This window comes from Callospermophilus lateralis, unplaced genomic scaffold (assembly GCF_048772815.1).
Source record: "Callospermophilus lateralis isolate mCalLat2 unplaced genomic scaffold, mCalLat2.hap1 Scaffold_109, whole genome shotgun sequence".
Classification (NCBI taxonomy): Eukaryota; Metazoa; Chordata; class Mammalia; order Rodentia; family Sciuridae; genus Callospermophilus; species Callospermophilus lateralis.
Genome location: NW_027511135.1, coordinates 3,431,481 through 3,448,984, shown reverse-complemented (window position 1 = coordinate 3,448,984; position 17,504 = coordinate 3,431,481). Strand labels below are relative to the sequence as shown.

Here is a 17,504-nt window from a genome sequence, read left to right as displayed (position 1 = left end):
GCAGTAGCCAAAGAGATGGGTGGCCACGGTTGGAGCTGAGAGAATTATTTATGTCTATCTCTCCAGCCTCCTCCTTATGACCCACAGAAATATTAATTTTTTTTAATTAAAAAAGTCTTTCTGTGTATATCAGACTAGGAGAAAGACACATAAGAAAATAAGGTTGGTGCTTATTTCTTGTTCAAAATTCTATGCAGAAAGATATTAATTAAAAAACGATGTTATAAAACTATGTATGAGGCATCATTTTTTTGCAGTAGGGATATTTATTTATAGATCTGAAGACAGATAGATATAGATTATAGACATATTTCTAATTCTACCTAGATAGAATTCCAGAAGAACACATGAAATACTTACACAGATCTCTCTGAATGGTGTTATCTTTTTTTCCCTAATATTTTTTACAAATAATATGAATTGTCCAATAATTAAAACATAATTTAAAAATTCTTATGCTGGTGATCACCACTTTGCATTCCAAATTATCTTAGAAAATGCAGACTCTCCCCTGAACTTGGTGTCAAGACCACTTAGCTATAGATCATAGAATCTGTTTTATTTTTTATTTTTTTGGTACCGGAGATTAAACTTTGGGGCACTGACCACTGAGCCACATCCCCAGCCCCCCGCCCATTTTTTGTATTTCATTTAGAGACAGGGTCTGAGTTGCTTAGTGCCTCGCTCAATTGCCGAGGCTGGCTTTGAACTCACGATCCTGCGGCCTCAGCCTCCCAAGCTGCTGGTATTACAGGCATGTGCCATGGTGTCTGGTTCATTTCCATTTTTAAAAAAATAAAAAGCACTAGCCGTGTCCACGGTTCCTGGAATACAATCATGAGGTCTCAGTGGACTCATGCCTGAGTGTGTGCTCATGTATCTTTTCCACGGTGTTTTTCCAGAATATTCTGGAAGCTTTCATGCCTTGGGTCCATGGGGTAAAGCTCCTCTATCTGGGATATGGCCTTACCTTCTTCTAATTTGGTAGAATTCTGTTCCTCTCTCATCTCCCTGTTCAGTGATCACCCATAGCCTCATTACTCATTTTGTTTCTTGTTCTTTCTGCATTTATACACATTATTAATATCTCTCTTGGGCTGTCAATGTCCGTTCCCAGATGGTGAGCTCCTGGGTGTGTATCCTTCACTGGATACAGGCATCCTCTGGGCAACTTGTTAACAATAGAAATTCCCAGGTCCCATCCCTGGAGGTTCTGATTCTGCGGGTCAGGGGAGGGTCCAGGAACATGCATTTATTTAAAAACCCTTACACGGCTGTTATGTGTGTTGTCTCAGAGCTGTGAAAGGGTACAGGAAGGGAGATGGCTGTCTTTTGTATCTTTTGATTATGCCTATTATGGACTGCATCAGATTATACTGGTCTTTATTGTAATTTAATGTCCCTTTCCTGACATATCAAGAAATTTTAGCGCAAGTTGGCATATGCCTGTGATTCCAAACACTTGGAGGCTGAGGCAGGAGGATCACAAGTTTGAGATCAGCCTGAGCAACTTAGTGATACCCTGTCTCAAAATAAAAAATAAAAAGGTCAGGCACAGGAATCCATGCTTGTAATCCCAGCAGCTCGGGAGGCTAAGGCAGGAGGATCGTGAATTCAAAGCCAGCCTCAGCAAAAGCAAGACAACTAAGCAACTCAGTGAGACCCTGTTACTAAATAAAATACAAAATAGGGCTGGGGATGTGGGTTAGTGGTTGAATGCCCCAGAGTTCAGTCCCTGGTACCATCCCAAATATAAATAAATAAAAATTTAAAAAAAATAAAAAGGATTATAGATGCATCTCTGTGGTCAAGTGCCTGGTGAGTTCAAACTCCAGTTTCTCTCTCTCTCTCTCTCTCTCTCTCTCTCTCTCTCTCTCTCTCTCTCTCACACACACACACACACACACACACACATGTGTATGCACACACATACACACACACTCACGTAAGTGCAAATGGCACGACAATCAGATGTTTTACTTATACTATGCAGAAAGCCAATAAAGGGAGACAGGTCATATCAGAAGAAATGCAGGCAAGACTCACAAAATATATATGCAGGAAGGGAATTTCTGATTCAATCCCATGCACCTTAATTTTCTAGGCAGAATCCGAGTTTTGCTTAGACTTATAGGCGGTTATATTTCCAAAGAGTAGGAAAGATAGAAAGAGTTAATAAGATGACAGGCGGCATGTTTCCCACTTTGGGCGACCTTCAAAGCAGATGTTGCTAATCTTCACTTAACAAAATGCCTTGCACTTTTGCACACCGATTATAGACTCCCTAAAAGGCCACGTGAAAAGTCACCATCGCTCTAAATGTTCTGCTTACCTCTCCTCCCTTGCCACCAAAAGCCTCCTTTCAGCTCCCCAAATGGACGCACAGAAGAGACAACCATTTTAACCTTTTAGAAATGGATCTTGCAAAAGCAAATCAGAGGAGGCTGTTCCTTTGGGAGAGTGGTTCTCTTCTTGCCTCCGGCATGCAGTACAAATGCCAAGACGAGAGAGTAAGAGTCACTCATGAATTATTCTGACACATCTCTTTCCGGTTCAGGACTTGTTAAGAGAACAAACGTTCTCCTTCAGAGTCCGGGCCAAGCACCAGCTCTCCCGCGACAGCCAAGGGACCACTTCTCAGGTCAAAGGAGATGGTTGACTGAACGTGGGCACCGTCACACACCCACAGGCCCCTCTGCTTGGGAGCGATCACATGCTCATCCAACCAGTCTACACCATGAAGCATCATCATGCTCAAACCACAGGAAGTTCAGATACTGAGAAGATATAAAATGCCCAATTTGGCTCTCCTTTATTTTTTTTTTAATTTATGATAACCATTAGCCAATTAAAATCCATTTCAGTTCGGGAAAAGGATAAGAAAGCAAGCCAAGCATGGTTATGAAAGCGAGCTACACTGAGCTTTAATCATTTAAGGAGCGAAAAAAGCTCAACATAAAACCATTTCTTTCTTTTGGACGGGAAAGAGTTGCGTGGCAGGATGACAGATGTACCCTGAAGAGATGCACACAAGTGAGAGAGATGGATTTTTATTGATGCATTAAAAAATGTATGACTTTAATAATATGAAGAATGGGCGCAGAAGTGGTAGCCGAGGTAGGTCAGAGATCTATGCTTTTTAATATCAACTTCCTCTCAAGTAGGGTTTTATCACACTCTTAGCTAAATCCTACTGATTATAAAACAGCCAAAATGAGCCAATTAGTATGGCATGTGACAGCCACAGAGAATCAAACATGCAGGGGGGCGGGGTGTGGTTTCAGCGCAAGCCAGATGGATATCCTCAATATACTAATTATCTGCTCCATGGTAATAAGTTCAATTAAACAAAATCACTACAACTCAAGTCTCCTTGAAGGTCCAGAAAAGAAATTAATTATGTGCTTCACATTTAATGAAGCTAAAGAGTCATATTTTTCTCTTTGCCTTTTTTGTTTGTTTGTTTATTCTGAGTGGTAAGTCTTCATTAGGAAAAACAACAATAACCATTATTTCATTCTACAATCGAATCTGGCTCCTAAAAAGAAGGGATTTGGAATAAACAGGCTAAAGACCACTTAGGGCAAAAGTTGTGTGTATTCGGCATTTCCTGGGAGAAAAAGTGAAAAAGTTCTATCTACTATGATTTTGTCTGTAATAGGTGACTGTACGGAATTCTGACCTGAGCTTTTCTTTTAAGTTTATGCATCTAAAACTACAATAAAAATCTCCCAATACTCAGATGCCCACTTCTGGAATTAACTGTCTTCAGCACATTATAATGTGCCTTTTTTTCCCTCTTCTGACTATGTTTAAATCTTTATGCAAATATATCACCACTAACCCAGCTAAAGCCTTTCCCGTAATCTCACTCTTGGAGGGCGTATTTATGTTGCACATGTGTTTCTGTGTTTAAAAATCATATTATGTTTTAATCTTACTAATTTTATATTTAATCATAGCATACCTATGAAATAACACCATGCGTATTGTTCCTTAATTTGCTTGTTTTTTTTTCACCCCATTACAAATGACAACGTAATGAACATCTTTGCAAATCTAGGGAGCGTCACTCAGAGCATGCGTGACCTCCTCTAGGGGGGAGAGCCCAGACACAGAACAGCTGGGCATGGAGGTTGTGCATTTTTGATCATTCTTGCTCTCCTGGGCATCTCTTCCAGCTGCCATCCCAACTCAGAGTGGGTGAGGACTATCTCTGTCTCGTGCTCACTCCCAAAAGGTATTGCTGGGTCTTTCTCTTGTGCCCATCTTGTGTGCAAATTCATTGGATCACCTTGGTGTTTCATTTAGTGATAACGAGGGGGTGAGGTTGAGATTTCTTTACAAGTGTACTGGCCCACAGAGTGTCTTTTGGACCAAAAAGTAAGACCGTGAAGGCTGCCTTCAATGCGGATGCTTTCCTACAAAAGGAGAGACTTGGCATAGAGAAATACAAGTCAGGGGGGAAATTCTTCCCTCTCCACCAAGGATTTTGGAGGGGTGTGTAGGACAGAGCCAGGGTATACTGTCACCGAATGCCATCTTTACAAACTCTGATCTTAGCGTTACGAAAGGAAGATGCTCTTTTACGGAAGATTTGGAAAAAGGAGACTCTTTCTATCCATGACTGATATGGCAAAAGGCACCATATTTGCTAAATCTACCTGGATCTCTTTTTTTCTTTTCTTTTATGGGGATATACAACTGGTTTTGCACATTGCAATATACTTGCAGTGGTTTTCAAAGAAGAAAAAAATTTGCACGAGCGCCTGATTCAGACTTATCAATATTCTACGTGGCTCTTCCAAGTGTCCCTGAGAATATCAGGGGAAATCCTGATCAGATTTTTCAGGTAAGCCAAGCCCTGTGAACACAGACAGGACAGGAAGCAAAATTACCAACCCTTGCTTTTAGGACTCTCCTCTCTGAGCCGTTGCCAATTCCAGTGTGGCAGAACTCATCAGTGAGATCTAGAATCACCGTATTCTGGCCAACGTCCTTCTCTGGAAGGACCCATCATGTTTAGCATTTAGCACTTCTAATAACAAAACTCTTTGCTTTCTACTCTGGAAGCCTTGGGTCAGAATTGGCGTTAATCCTATTAGAAAGTCCGTTAATTATCGCCTAGAAATAATTGGTTCCAGTGGAAGACATCTAATTAGGTCCAAATGCATTCTGTTCTAAGGGTCCAATGTTAAAAGGTTTCGTTGTAATGTCAGCGGCCAAACGTCACTGCTGGTTACTGACTTCTGATTGATTCCCCCGTCAAATATGGATACAGCCTTGAATAATTTTACATAGAAGATAGGGATTGCTTCAAACTTATTTCCCAAAGAAGCTTTCAACTGTAAACACTCTACAGGATGGTGTCCATCAAGATGTGCCTGGAGAGGCTGATATTTCTCAATGTTATATTTAGTTAACACAGAAGAATAAGTGGTTGCTATGCACAAACAGCAATGCTATATGCACTTTGGGTGCTGGTAAGAAAATTCCCTTCCTGTTGACTATACAACGTGCCTTTAAGGGACTCTTTTCTTGAAAACATAAATATACTTTGGCTGAGATGGACATCAAACACCACTTTGGGCAAAGAAGGAATAAATTGAAGGCGTGGTAATCCACAGGGACACCTGTAGCTTGCAGGTTTGGGGATCAGGCAGGCAAAATGAAGAGTGTTAAGATTGTATGGGGTCTTGGTTAAAACCCACCAAGGACTTCTGGATTATCATAGCCATTTATAGTGCAATTACTTTTTTTTTTTCCTTAAGGCAAAAGTAATTCTGCACACCGAATAACAAATTTAAGTGGACAGATGAAGGAAAACAGAAACCCTCTTTTAGCATGCAGGGGAAATTTTTACGGAGGCCAATTTCAAAAAAGAAAAGAAGACTGTGTTATTGAAAGGCTGGAAAGAGTGTAAGGGCACAGTGCTGTGGATAAACTGAATGGGGTTGTGATGGAAAGTTCAAGAAGGGAGGGTGTCCACAGCACCCCCAGGAGGTATGAGTTTTACTCAGCTTTGAATGGATGTGACCAAAATGCCTGACCAGGACAACTTAGAGGGGGACGTGCATCGTGGATGTTATGGTTCATGAATGATGGGACAAGTCCGTTGCTTTGGGTCCAAAGTGAGACAAAACATCCATGGCGGAAGGGCATGGTGGAGGATGTCAGCTTCCTTCATGGTGGCCGGGAATTAGGGAGAGGGAGAGCAGGGGCCAGGGGCTATAGGGAGGATGCATCCTTCCAGGGTACCCCCAGGGACCCACCTCCTCCAGCCATGCCCCACCTGCCATTCCAACTAGGACCGATGGATGAGGTTACAGCTCCCACCGTCCAGTCACTTCACCTCTGAATATTCCTGCATTAACCCGGGAGGCACGGGAGCAGTACCTTTCCTGCTTTGGAACCCCTCTGGTCTAGTATTCTGATTCCAGCCCCATCAGGAATTCTCAAATCCTGGAGTAATGCATTGAATAATTCGTTTCAATGACTGGTAAGTGATCTTCCTCTTGTCTTTCAGTCAAGAAGCAATCGCCTCTCCACAGATTTTCAACTTCAATGCACATTCTGATGTCAACCCTTGTGCTACTGGGGTGAGGCTTAGGTCCTGGGAAGGAAATCTCCCAAGCAATCTCCGCGAGCCATCAGACTCAGCAAACACCCTCAGCATGCAAGATCAGCATGATGCACAAACAGAAGTTAAGGACGGCCTGGCTACTCGGAGCTTTGGCCCCAATTTTGAAAATCTATCTGAGGAAGTGAAAAAAGTTATCCAAAGAAAGGATAAGTGGTTTTTTTTTCCTTTCTGTAAATGGATGACTAGTAAACATGTAAGTCTTCGAAGGTCAAGAGGCAAAGTTGACGATATTATGCAGATACTTATATGTCACGTTGCCTGTTATAACTACTCCACTGAACAAGAGCAATCACGGTCAATATGTAAGCAAATGGCCTGGCTGGGTTCTAACAAAGCTTCGTTTAGGGACACTGAAAGATGAATTTCCTAAAGATATTATTATTATTATTATCATCTTTTTTTTCTGATATTAGAGTTGAACCCAGTGGCACTTTACTACTGAGCTATACCCCGAGCTTTTTTTATTTTTCATTTGGATACAGGGTCTTGGTAAGTTGCTGAGGCTGGCCTCAAACTTGTGATCCTCCTGCCTCAGCCTCCCAAGTTGCTGGGATTTTGGTGTGTGCCACTATGCCTGGAAATATTGTCGTTTTTTTTTTTTTAATTTTTTCCCTCTACTAGTTAAGCCCTTCTTAGTTTTTAAAGTCTACAAAAACCGACACCTAGATTGATTCAGCTCATAGGGCATAGTCTGCAATTTCCTCAAATTACGGTGCCCCTGAGGATCAACTGAGGTATTTCTTTAAAATACAGTTTTTTAAAATTTATTCTGGTTTCTAGATATGTAAATTTATTAGGATGAGGTGACCCTAGGAATGAGCTCTACATTCCTATTAAGCTCTGTACTTGACTTTCACCTGCTGGGCAATATGTACAAAGGATTTTAGTACAGGACAGTGTTTATTAAAGTGCAGTCTGAGCTGGGTGCAGCTGTGAATGCCTGTAATCCCAGCAACTTGGGAGGCTGAGGCAGGAGGATTGCAAGTTAGAGGCCAGCCTCAGCAACTTAGTGAGGCCCTAAGGAACTTAATGAAGCCCTAAGGAACTTAGTGAGACTTTTGTTTCAAAAAATAAAAATAAAAAAAAAGAGCAGGGGGTGGGGTGGGGTGCTGAGGATATGGCTCAGTGGTTACGCACTCCTGGGTTCAATTCCCAGTACCACAAACCAAAGTAGTGATGGTGATAGCCTGAAACCACCAGCCACAGAGTTCTGCAAGGTCACTTTGGAAGCCGTTCAACAAGATAACCATGGTGATCGGATCCATTGCTTAAAGCCCTGCATTTCATTTTGAGCCCTAGAGGGGATCAATAGAAGCTAGGGTTACTTTTTTATCATGGTTATCTTGTTGATCTACACCCAAGATAAACTCTCCAAGTTGCTCCTCTCCAGACCCGTGGCTTGAAAATATGTGCCCTATAAACCCTCACAGTCAAGGCTGTTAAGCAAAACAGCACCCTTGAACTCTGCAGTGGTGACAGAATGAATCAGGGGGTCCCCAATTGCCTGTAAAAGTCTAGGGCCCCCCTCAGAGTTCTTAACGACATCCACAACTGCTAAAGCATATTTTTGCTTAAAGGCAAAAATATTAGGCTTTCTGGGAAGATTTTTTTGTGTGTGGGGGGGCGGGGGAGTGTGGTTTTGACTTAAGAACCATTTTTTTTTCTTAGAATTACACAGCAAACCTAATTCCAAATGTATTTTAACTAGCTTGAAAAAATGAAATCGGTAAGATTTAGAAATTCAAATGATGGCGGGATTATCAAGAGCCCCCTGGGCACCTGCTAGAAATTGAGCAGGTTTGGAAGTCGGCTCATGCATAATCTGAATATTCATCAATTCGATTCCGACTTGCCAGAGATTCATGCTAAACCGCCCTGTGTCTGGGATGGGGGCTGTGTCCCCTGCTTCTGTTCCTCTACTTGCTGACCTGATGCTTGAACCTCTAACCTCTTCAGCTTCTCTCCAAAACACCAGGGGGTGGTGGTGGAGAGCATTGGATTTTAAAAAGCGTGGTTAATGACAGAACGGTTGTAAAAAGGTTAGAAAGAATGCGTTCTGATGTCTGACCTTCCCAGTGTTTTAATCCCCGACATAGGAGGAGATCAAAACGCATACAAGCATGTTTTAAGGGTTAGAGGGACACCTTCCCTGATAAATTAGTCCCTTTGTAGATCTCAAAATTGAATTAAAAATACAGCACTCCGACATCTCTCAGGCTAAACTGTTAGATTTGCATGAAAAGGTACCCAAGCACCGGCATTTTTGATGTGAGCCCCTGAACTGGGGACAGTTCATGCGGAGTTCAGAACGTTTTTTTTTTTTCCTCTGCTTTTATTGTGCTTGATGGAGCAGATTCCTCAATTGTATTTCTCAGTGTCTGTTAATGTCCTTCTCGGAAATCGGGCGGTGTGGCTGTCCACTTGGAACTCACGTGTACGTCCCATTAACAGCTAATGAAAAGTAGAAGGGACCTGTGGGAAACAAGTGAGCACCCACATCTCTTCTGACCTTACTCACAGGAGCAGGATTGTTAACTTCTGCGCACCTCTAGACCAGATAAAGATCACATTTCTTTTCTTCCATCAGTTACCTAGGAGAGGAATCCAAGAAGCAGGAGACCTGGAGGCCAGCTGAGCCTCGTCAGTGAAGGCCATGGTTATTCTCCTGTGACCATGCATACGTAACACTGCTTGGTGGATGATCTCACTTCTTCTCCTTTTCATTAGATACTAGAGCCTCAAGATGATTTTTTTTTTCACAGTCGTTCAGGGAAAACTAGTGTTTTCCTAACACACATTGCAAGAAGCAAATAATTCCTAAAGTTTAATGGAGAACTGCCTGGAACTATTCTTGGGGAATTACTGTTTGCATTTGACTAGGTGGGTAAAAAATACATTATTTATCTGGTTAAAATAGGTAGGCGTTATTATCTCAGCAATATTTATAGCCACACCAAAAAAAAATAATAATAAATGAGGAAGTCATGCCATATTTCATCCCTGGTACATTGGGAAGGCTTGTAGTGTATTCAGCAGGCGGTGAGCACAGGAACTGCATGGTTCGTTGGGGATGGTTTTGTCCTGGGGCTGCTGGTATCTGGGATATGTACACTGAGGGGAAATCGGGGTCTTTCCTTGAATTTCCTTGAGAGCCAAGGTAAGCCAATGCTTGTAAGAAGCATGATAATCAAATACGGCATCAAACTGGTTCCGACGTGTGAAGATTCTGCACTTTGAACAATCTGGAGGAGCATCGGTACAGTGTCTGTTTAGGTGTTTATCACTTTCCGACTCTTAGCAATTACTGATATTCCCCAGATGTCAGGCACCGTGCTGAATACAGATGATCCCAATCACTAAGACCCCCCCATCAGGTTGGAACTGCTGTTATCCCCACATGGGTGAATAACCTGGTCCAAGGTCACAGAGACCATGAGAGAATAGTCAGATCTCTCGGACTCCAGCCCCTAACCCTTAATCAGGATGGAAGATAGCTCCTCTCCTATTCTCTTAAATTCTGTGTAAAGGCCCCAGTTCTACCATCTCTGAAGGGTGTGGGGGTCTCTCTGGGGGATGAGTAAATTTCAGCCACTGGTGATCAAAGAACCCAAGCTGGAACTTTTTTTTATAAATATTATCTAACCTCTTTTTCCTTTGTCCTGTGACCATTTGATGACTTACAAATGCTATTGCTCTGAGCGAAAAATAAAGTGAAATAGATGGAGCTCATCTAAGCACACATTTACTGCTAATTCTTGGCCTTTTTTACTTTTCTAGCTGTAAAGACAAGTATGTTCATAATAAAAAGATGTCTCCAAACAGCAGTAAATTCCTAGCTTTCAATGACCCTGAAATACACAATTAGGCGATTTTTTTTTAGCCTCCTTGCTTAAATTATATTGAAGTAAATATTCTTAGATATTTTAATTTGCTTTAGGCTATTGCATTTCAGCGGGAGCTATTAGTGGGTCAGAAAGAAATAACAGGATCTCTTTTATCTATCACACAGAATTAGGTAAAGCTAAAACAAATGGTCTATTGGGCAAACTCTGTGGTTATATTGTGTGCGTGTGCAATATGCAGCAGAAAATCCCACCATTATGTGCAACTATCATAAAACATACAATATGTGCCAATACAATAGGTACGATAGGTACCAGTAAAAGTGTGGAAAAAAAGAAAAGTGCTGTGAACTCAGAATAGGGATTCCTGGGTTCAAGTTCCTCTTCTGCTCTTGGTGCTCAGGAGCAAGCCAAAAACCTGAAAGTCATCTTCAATCCAAGCAGCACAGAGATTATTTCAACTCAATAATCTTATGACTGACTGCTGGGCATGGTGGTGCACACCTGTCATCCCAGTTGCTCAGGAGACTGAGGCAGGAGGATCATGAGTTCAAAGCCAGCCTCAGCAACCCTGAGGCACTCAGCAACTCAAGGAGACCCTGTCTCTCAATAAAATACAGAATAGGGCTGGGGAGGTGGCTCAGTGTTCGAGTGCCCCTGAGTTCAATCCCTGGTACCTTCCACCCCCAAATCCTAGGACTGGAAGGACATGAAGTAATGCAGATGCAGATGAAATGTGAATCAAGACCGCACCTGGGACAGTTCTTTCTTAGCACCCTGCCAACCACCGCATGTTGGGACAGCTTCCTATGAATGTGCACATGTCATAAAAAACATAAATCACCCAGGCTTAGGTCTGTGGAAAACAGGATTTCCTTAAAACTGACCTGATTGGCAGTAACTTACACCCAGTTCCAGAGGTGATCAATACCCATCTTTGGGAAGAGAAGCCACATTGCTCAACTTCCCCACCACCAGGGCCAGGCTTTTAAAAAAATCACCAATGTCACTGTTTAAACAATGTTTGCTAAAAATAGTGCTTGAGTCATGGGTATTTAATTTGTTAGCACAGTGTTCCTAGACACGAATTGCAAATCTACAGAGACTCAAAAGAAATTTAATTAAAGGGGGTGAAGATAATGTGAGTTACAGTAATGTAATAGCTAGAATCCTCCAAACTGTATGGGATGATTCTGAAGGAAGATAGAGCCTTTCCATCATGAACGCTTCCCCCAAAAGTATGCATCGTATCATGTCTGCGGTGATGAGTTAATCTAGGGACACAGGAAGAGCTGTGCATGTTAATATGCCTGATGGCCCCTGTGTAGATCACCTTATTAGACGGGAGGACACATGCAAGAGTCCAGACGCCTGGCGCAAGTCCTTACCTTTCACCACCACATTTCCCGTGCTGCTAGCAGTTCCAAAATGGTTAGTGGCGATGCAGGTGTAACTCCCAGTGTTGGACTTAGTCACGTTGACTATTCGGAGGTTTCCATCGTCAGAGATGGTGATTCTGAAATGAAAGCCAAGAAAGAAAGGTGGGTGAAGTCTGTCTCTCGTACGACTCTTCAGACATGATTTCTGACCATTCTGTCCTCTTTCAAGACAGACAACCAGTTAGGGCATCTGATGGCCTCATCTTTCTCTAGGAGGCTTGCCCACAGATCATTAGATCTATGCTTCCAGAATCCAGTGGAACATGGAAGAACTCTGTGAAAGGTTCTGGAAGCATAGGAGGGAATATTCACATTCCACGTCCGTCAGTTCTACTAGCTCATTTTCGTAAGTTGACACTTCCTCGTCTGCGACTGGGGAACAAGACCAACCTGATAGGATTAGGGTAAGAAGAGGGCCCGGGAGATGTGGAGCTCATTTCTAGGTGTTTAAGAGGGTCTCCGTCATCTTAGAGACTGTATCTTCTTGCTTAGTTATTTGTACATACAGGGAGAAGCAGACAGAAGCCTCCGGGCCTGCTTTCTTTTTTAACAGAATAATGAAATCAGTTTTCTTTTTGCACATGGGTTATCCCAAATCAGCACAGGAGCATGGTACCTGTGGCTGGGTTACTTTGTGGTGGGGTCTGCAGTTTTGGATTCGACAAAAGTTTTTTTTTTTTTTTTTTTAAGTACCAGGGACTGAACTCAGGGGCACTAGACCACTGAGCCACATCCCCAGCCCTATTTTGTATTTTATTTAGAAACAGGGTCTTCCTAAGTTGCTTAGCACTTCACCATTGCTGAGGCTGGCTTTGAACTCACAATCCTCCTGTCTCGGCCTCCCAACCTGCTAGGATTACAGGCATGTGCCAATGACAAAGTCGGGTTTGAACTCAAAATTACAGAAAAGAAGGTAGCATTAAGACTAGGCTTAAGTCCTACTGTCAACACAGGAAATACAAGAGATGCTCATTGAAGAATCATGCTCTTCAATCACCCAGCAAATTGTGTCCTTATAGAACAGCCCAGATCAACAGAGCTCAAGATTCTGAGCTAAAATAACGAAGTTAATGAAGGATGAATTTTAGGTGCATATTAGTTTCTGTATACATGTTCTGATGCTTATGATAAAATGCCTCAAAGCGACGATTTTTAAACATGATTTTGCACAGGCTAGATCAAAGCGTTGGTTGAAAACAAAAAAGGATCCAGACAAGGAAGCCATTTGTTCATTCACACCACAGATACACATAACATTTGCTCAATAAACACCATCTGATAACTCGTTTGCTAAAGAGCAGATGCACTAACAGAAATAGAGTTGCGATCAGATCGTAATTACCTCAATAATAACAAAAATAGCTTTCGAGGAGTTAATCATCTTCCTATTTATAAGATAATTTGCTTTGGAATTGCAAAATGTCAGCATCTGAGGACTCCAAAAGTAAGGTGACATTTGTGTTTTAAAGATGAGCTCAGCCACCACCAGCTAACATGGGCCTAGGCTCAGTAAAGGCTCTGAGGGGCCAGCTGACTCTTGCAAGCACCAAGGCCTATTAATCATTTCTTCCAATTAAAATGTTATCATTGCAGTTCCAAAAACACCTAAAGCCATTGCCTACTCGGATCACGCTATAAAATGCCAAAGAGTGTGAATGAAGGATCCAGGGATGGAGTTTTCATGAGATGACTTGGGTTCTAGCCTCGGTCCTCATACTTGTCAGGTGTAGGACATGGCCAATTATTTGTGCTCTGAGGCAGGGTTGCTCAGCCTTGGCCCTGACATTTGGACTGGAATAAGCCTTTGGGAGGGTATGGAGCAGCACCCAGGTCTCTATCTGCTAGACTAGGCAGCTCAGCCCCTCCCCTCCACGTCCTGTCAACAGTAAAGGCCTTAGATATTGCTGAATGTCCCCTGGGGAGAAGGCAAAGTGCACCCTGACTGAGGAATACTGGTCCATGTTAATTTGTTTATCTGTAGAGTCTCATGGAATATTACAACAAATATCTTCTACATTGTAATAACACACATGAAGAGTTCTGTTAACGGAAAAGCATTCTACAGATGTTTGTCCTTCCTGAGAAACTCTGGTTTATATAGCACAAAAGGTGTCTCACACATTGTGGCTGAACCAGTTCTGGATCTGACTTGGTTCTCTGCACTCCAAGTTCAAGGATCTCTGTGTCTCTGACTTTCAATGCTTCCTTATCTAATTTCTAAGGGCTCTGTGGAATATAAAGTAGTTTTACAAACGATTGCACTACTCCTTTTTAAGATTTCAGTGCCTGACATTGGTTTAATGCTTTATTCCCTACCTTATTATCTGCAAAGAGGTAAGAAAAAGAGATTGGGCTTTAAATGTTCGAATTCAGAGAAGAGAAGGACAGGGAAGGATGTCATTTGCAGACAGAGTAACTTCTAGCAGCCTTTATGAAATCATGTCATATTGCTATGGCTGCTCATCACCCCTAGGTGTATTGCAGATGTGGGAGTAATGTGATGTTCCAGGGACTGTTCTCTTGGGAAACTCAACCATGTTCTCATCCAAGTGATATGTTTTAGTGACGGAGAACGTAAACTCTGAAACTAAACTAAGACTCAAATCGCTCTCCTATGGACGAGCTATGTGATTTGGGGTAAGTTGTAGGTTTGTACCTAAGTTTTCTCATTTGAGGAAATGAATCATAAAAGTAACTCTATCTCATAGACTTGACAAGATGGGCAATGCTTAACACAATGCCTGGTATGTAAAGTGCACCACCTAAATTCATTAGCCAAATGTCCTAGTAAGGCTAAGACAATGCCCTCTATACATCAGGCCTTGGCTAGTACATAGTGATGTGAAAACTAAAGTTTCTGTTGTCAAGAAGCTCATAATAAAAAAAGATTTTAGATGAGTATATATCTAGAAATAATTTTAGTGCATAGGAGAATGGGTATTACTTTTTTTTCAATGAGAAAGCCATTCACACACTATCAAAAGATAAACAGGGACCCAGACCCGGACAGTCAGGAGATGCTGTTCTCTTGACAACAGTGACTGGTTTAAGGATAAGCATGTCCCCAAGACTAGGGGCTCTTGGATGAGACCATCTCTTCCTGCTAGAATCATTAAATTTGAAAGATAGGAATCTAGAGCCATGGACAATCATCTTGCCTACCATTTAAAGAATTTGGATTAGACAGAGGGGAGTGAAGGGATTGGAGGGGACATGGGGGGAAGGAAGGACGGACAGTCGACTGAATCAGATATTGTTATTCTCTGTACATATATGACTACATGACGGGTGGAACTCTGCATCACGGACAACCAGAAGAATGATAAGTTATACTCCATTTATGTACAATGTGTCAATGTGCATTCTACTGTCCTGAATGACTAACTAGAACACATCGGAGAATAAAATAAAAAGAAAAGAAACTCACACCCAGAAATAAAAAAATAAAAAGAAATAAAAGTATGCCTTCAGGAAGGAAAAAAAAAAATCAAAGACCTGGCCCGAGACACAGACATAAGCCAAAAGAGAGAGGCAGAGACCTTACAGCATCCCGACTTAAGCCAATAGCATCCCTTAGACACCCCAGCCATATGAGCCAATAATTCATTAAAAATTGAGTTTTCAGACCTTACAACTGGAAGAGTATAATCTCTTCAAAAATTTACTGAACCTGAGCAGGTGGTGGTGGTTGTGACAGGGGAGAAGAGGGTAGCGCTGTGCGTCTATTGACTGACGTGTAGCTGTGAGCTTGGTATTGAACTTGAGCATCTTCTAAAGCTCCTGACTCGTGATAGAGGATTCTGGGATACTCTCTCTCTGGAGCCTACTTTGAGAAGACTGATGGAGGCTGCATATTGAACACCGAGGAAGAGCCTCAGTGTCCTAAGGATGAAATAATTGTCCCTATATTTCTTGATACGTGACTGTTTCATATAGTTTTGCTTGGTTATTCATTTCTACATATAAAGGCCAAGTATACAATCTTATATTGGATACTGAACCTATTGTCTTTAATGGGATTTTTATGAGCCAGGCATTAACTACAAAGCTTGCTTTTTCTTTTCTTTTTTTCTTTTCTTTATTCAGTGCTAGGGATTGAACTTAGGGTCTTGGGCATGCTAGGCAAGTACTGTACCACTCACTGAGCCACATCCCCAGTGCTAAAGTTGCATTTTGAGTGCTATTTGGACGAACTCGAGGAATTTTTGAAATGTGACTCAATGCTAGTGTTTCAGATACTTGCTTCCTTTATCTGGATGCTATACCGAATTAGCAAAATGACCTCTTCAACGAATATCTCTATATTGATTTATTTTTCGTGTCGATGGTGCCTGAATCTAGACCCAGGATGCTGTTATTTTCGTGTTGGTTTCTTGATGAGATTTCGAAGGATCCCTCATGCTCCGTCTCCTCCCAGGCTCTCCACCTTGGTCTACTGGATGAGTATAATCTCTTCAAAATTTGGGCTCCTCCTAATGCTCATAACTAGTGACAGAGCCAGATACAGAGAATTGAAAATGTAAATCCATCCCTGGCTTAGAATAGGTAAGCCCTGACCTGTCTGCAGACTTTTTTTTTCTTTTTTTTCAAAAAAAAAATCACGGATAATATCAGGGAAGAGTCAAAGATAATAAAGGCAGCAACATGAAAAGAGGTCATCTCGTTCACAACACAGTAAATTACCTGCAACAGACAGAAGCCCTTCTGTCCCTACTGTCATGGAGATTTGAGATGGATGGGGGGGATAGCAGCATATCTGGGATTATGAGACAAATTGAATCTCTTTCTGAATATGAGGTCCTGGGTTACAGCCATCGAAGGGCTCACCTTGTCAGTCCTATAAATCAAACCAGTCTGGGGACCAGGGACCTTTAAAAATGCTGATCTTTCCTTTTTGGGGGACTTTAGTTACTGATGACAAAAATCTGCCAAGTCCACAATATTCTATCACCTTCAGGAAAAGGCTTATCCCCCAAATGGTGACCTCGTGGTTTTTTGTAAGTAGCTCTGCAAGGAAGCCCATCTGCTTGGGAGGGAGATGGCACATCTTTGCTTGCTTCTGAATCCCTTTGAAACACTTCATCTGTAATTAAATCCCTTCTGACTATAACCCAGTGCCCTTCTGCAGAATGGAGGGTGGGGAGTAGGCAGAAATGACTTTCTTTTATGAAACAAAAAAAAAAATGAAGTTTCAAACTGTTAAATGTTGAAACATCTTTAAATTAGATCTGCAATAACACAGCTCGCTGATAGTCATGTGCCATTGGAATAATATCAAAAGGTTCTAAAAAGCTTTCTCTTATTTTTCTCTACATGACAGTTAAAAAAAAAACATGCTCAAAAGTTTAAAGTTTGAAAGTCAAACAAGAGATTCACATATTACCAGGCAGGCAAACAGTCCTGCGGAGCTAAAATATAATGAAATCCAAATATGTAAGTATTGCTGCTGCTTAGTTCAAGCAAACTAGAGGGCGGGGGACAGAGGCAGAAGGGGATTGCTGGCTGCAGAGGCCACCAGGGAGTCAAGATACAAACCCCTCAATCAGGGTCTCCTATGCATCATGCGGCAGGGAAGGGGGC

At 41.9% G+C, this 17,504-nt stretch overlaps 1 pseudogene; it reads right to left on the bottom strand.

Annotated features, from left to right (window-relative positions):
* LOC143386335 (contactin-4-like) overlaps positions 1-15,473 on the bottom strand; it is a 67,752-nt pseudogene extending 52,279 nt beyond the window's left edge.
* Positions 15,474-17,504: the final 2,031 nt, after the last annotated feature.